Below are 3826 nucleotides of genomic sequence, written 5' to 3'. Positions count from 1 at the left end.
TATTGTATAATATTATATTGCATAACATGTTGTAAAAAGTTATTTGCTGTTTCAGGATATCAACGTATGCATCAAATCTTAGGATATTCATAATTCATTCTTATTTTAAGATTATCTTAAAAGAGTATAAATCTTTTAATACAGCTTTCTGATTGATTCATAAGACACATATACTTGAACAGTCTTAATTTAAGAATCAACTATAAATATCGGCCTCAATCTCTCATATTTTTAAATACTGATATATTAAAATATCGATCAAAATATATTGAAAATTTTTTATAATATAAGCTAGAAATAAATCAGAAGTCAGAATCTAAAAATTGACAAAACATAGTCGATTATTTTTTTCATATTCGACTGTTATTTGGTTAATTTCTAGCTTTTGATTTCTGATTTATTATTAACTTATTGTATAGAAAGCCTTTTACATTTAAAGACTGCAAAAGTCTGTTCCGGCTTATGTCTTTTTACATATTTTAAAAAAATATATTTGAAATTATAACTATTTGAGACGACACACACACACACACACACACACACACACACACACACACCACACACACACACACACAAAATTAAGATGAGAGTGACTTGAAAAATTTATTTATGTAATATATGTTTGTTAATAGTAATAAAAAACATACATTTTTTTTAAAAGAATATTAATATTAATTGTTCCTCTTTAATTAAAGGATTAGTTTTACAAGCGGTATACGACTACTACAAAATGATGTAAAATTTATTGCAATAAAAATTATTGCTTTAAAGTACTTTTTTATGCTGATGCTCGATGCTCATTTTTAGCATCAAGACAGATCACGTGATAAAAAACGAATATCAAGCGTCAATTTTTATCATGTGATCTATTTTGCCGTTAAAAAAAGCACCTTTATATTAGAAACATTTAGCTGGAACATGGCCCTCGATTCAAAATGGCCGGCGGTGGTCGTCATTTGGGCCTCCTTTTGCGGTACGTACAGACATAACATAAACAATCGATATTTCAGTCATTCAAGCATTCGGAATAGCGTGACAAATACGAGCGATCGGAATTATTATTTAAGAAATGATTATTCCCACTGCGATTGAGTCATCCACGCGTTGCGTGAACATCTCAAATGTTCAAGCAGTACATACATCTTTCATAACAATGCACTGCTCTTATCCATATCACAGAGTTGCAAAATTGCTCGCTGCAGTTTTCTTCAGCAGCCTTTCGTTTACTTGCCGATGACCGATTTAGCAGCGACGTCTACGATTGTATCGGCTAGGAAAGCTTTAAACATCTACGTGTTTCATTTACATACATTTTTCATTTAACAGCTAAATTAATCGGAAAAAGATAATAGCAGTGTTTACTATAAATTTAAATTAAATAAAAAATTTTAATAAATTTTCTGACAGAACGCCAACAGAAATATAAATTTGCCAATAAAACATGATGGCAGATTGGTTATAAAAATTGGAATGTAACAATTTAGCTACCGTTTAAAAATAACATAACATTTCATGATTACGAAATAATAAATTACTCAGTTCCTATTGACAATTAAAGTTGTCAGTTATATCAAGAACTGTCAAATATATTGGGAGCTATTAAATATTGAGAGTTGCTGATAAAATATTTAGGTGGAATTATTCTAACTTTTGATAAATCTAATCAAATCTTTATTACTTTCATTTTCTCTCTCTTTCATTCTCTTTTTTATCCATTAAATTTATCACATAATTTATTCGAAGTTGGAACAGGACTTTAATACAGATACATTTGATGCCAATACAATGTTCTACTAATCTGCATGCTTGTTAGATTACGTCGATAGATTTTATTGACGGAACGTATATGCTTAATGCCAATGCAATTGATTCCAATCCGCCATTATTCTAGTTGAATCTGCTGGCAAACTCTCAAATTTAACAGTCTTGATGGTAGGTAATACGATCACGAACATGATCATCAAATAGAAAACAAAGTTAGCAGTCTGAGTTCCAATTCCACTAATATAAGATTAATTTAATCTTGGTTCAATTTATTCCTTATCTTTTTCTATTTCTAAGAAAAACAGAAAAACAGTAAGTTAAATCCAGATTAAAGTAATTTTACATTATTCGTGATTATATTACCTGTCATTACTGTTAAAGAAATCTCGATGTTGTAAGATTTCCTTCATGAAAATTTATATCATAAAATAGAATTCTTCTATTCTATTCTAAAATAGAAGTTACGAGTAACATTATACTTTTTTGTCTTCTGATTACATATCTTTCATTATCTTATTGTTATTTGCGAATTGACTAATGATTGAATATCAAACATAAAAATTGGCTATTGAATGTCTCTATAAGGAGCAGAAATCTCTTTAATAAAACAAAAATTATTTTATATATACTCACATGTTAACGTTGCAGTCTATAAAGTTGCGATATATAAAATTTTATTTTACATTTTCTTTGACGTATTCAGTTTTCAAAATTCTTCCACTTTAATTGCGTAAAATAGAAGCTATTATATTTTGTTTATATTTTTGACACATAAAGATGCTGATTCAATAATAATAGAAAATGCTTCGAAATTGGAAATGGCAAAATTGTGTAATTCTTTCAGTTTCTCAACAAGCTTCCAGAATGTTACGCTAACGCATTTTAAAAATAAAGATTCATCTTTGTTTTGAGGGGGAAAGAATTTTCCTAATAAAAAATAAAGAGCTGTAATATTCATTAACGAAATTATTGACACATCTACAAAGACCTTCCAATTTTAAACAAATCGATTACATCAATTGTAATAAAAATGGTATAAAAATAAATACACAATTTATTTCCTTTGTAACTCTACTAACAAGATTACATACACAATTATATATATCTATAATTTCTTCAAAGAAGCGTAGAGACCATAAATATATGTAAAAATTTGAAGAACATTCGAAACGTGTGTTTCTAAGTACAATAAATATGTATTTGTGATAACTGATTTAAATAACTGATTTAAATAAAATTAAAAACATGAAGAGATTTAATTTATGAAATTTTGTTTGAATAAATAAATATATAGTTGAAGTTATGGAAAATGGAAAATTTAAAAGGGAAGTGGATTTTAAGTAGAAGATATTAATTCTCAATCAATGAGTGGTTACTGAATGTGAACGTGAATTTTGACAAGAGCAAAATTTCATAAAATGAGGTTAATACTCGATAAATATACGTAAAAAAGCTCGATCGAATCTTAGATCGAACGACGCAGTAAATAAGTGTATCAAAATTTTAATAAAATTTTGTCCGTATTACATGTATAGTCGTCTTAATGAGAATTCTTCATGATTATCATTTTCTACTATTGCAATAGGCAGCAAAGACACCATAGGGCTATTGCTCTTGACGTACACATAAATTATGGGCGAGTCTGTAATTAATAGCGAATTCGGTTCACTTGCATTACACTAGATTAGTGCACACTAAAAGCTGTTATATCTACATGTGGCGAAATTAATATTAAAAGCATATGAATATTCTAAACGATTAAATGGCTCATAATAACATTATCACATTAAATGGCCAATAATGACATTGTCATATTATTTAATAGAACATATGTGTATTATTTCATTGTTAAAGTTGATTATATCCTGTCACGGCATTTAGATCTTATATAAAGGAGCTTTTAATGTGCACTGATTACAGTAGTGTGAGTAATCGAATTCACTATAAATAAAATTTACATTCTATATAAAATACATAACACATTCTTTTAATAATAAAGTAAAACTTTATAAACAAAAATAATATTAAATTATGATATCAAATATATAAATATATAAATAAT

This window comes from Atta colombica, unplaced genomic scaffold, assembly GCF_001594045.1.
Source record: "Atta colombica isolate Treedump-2 unplaced genomic scaffold, Acol1.0 scaffold121, whole genome shotgun sequence".
NCBI classification, from domain to species: domain Eukaryota; kingdom Metazoa; phylum Arthropoda; class Insecta; order Hymenoptera; family Formicidae; genus Atta; species Atta colombica.
The sequence above is the reverse complement of the archived record's forward strand: the minus strand, read 5'-3'. Positions refer to the sequence as shown.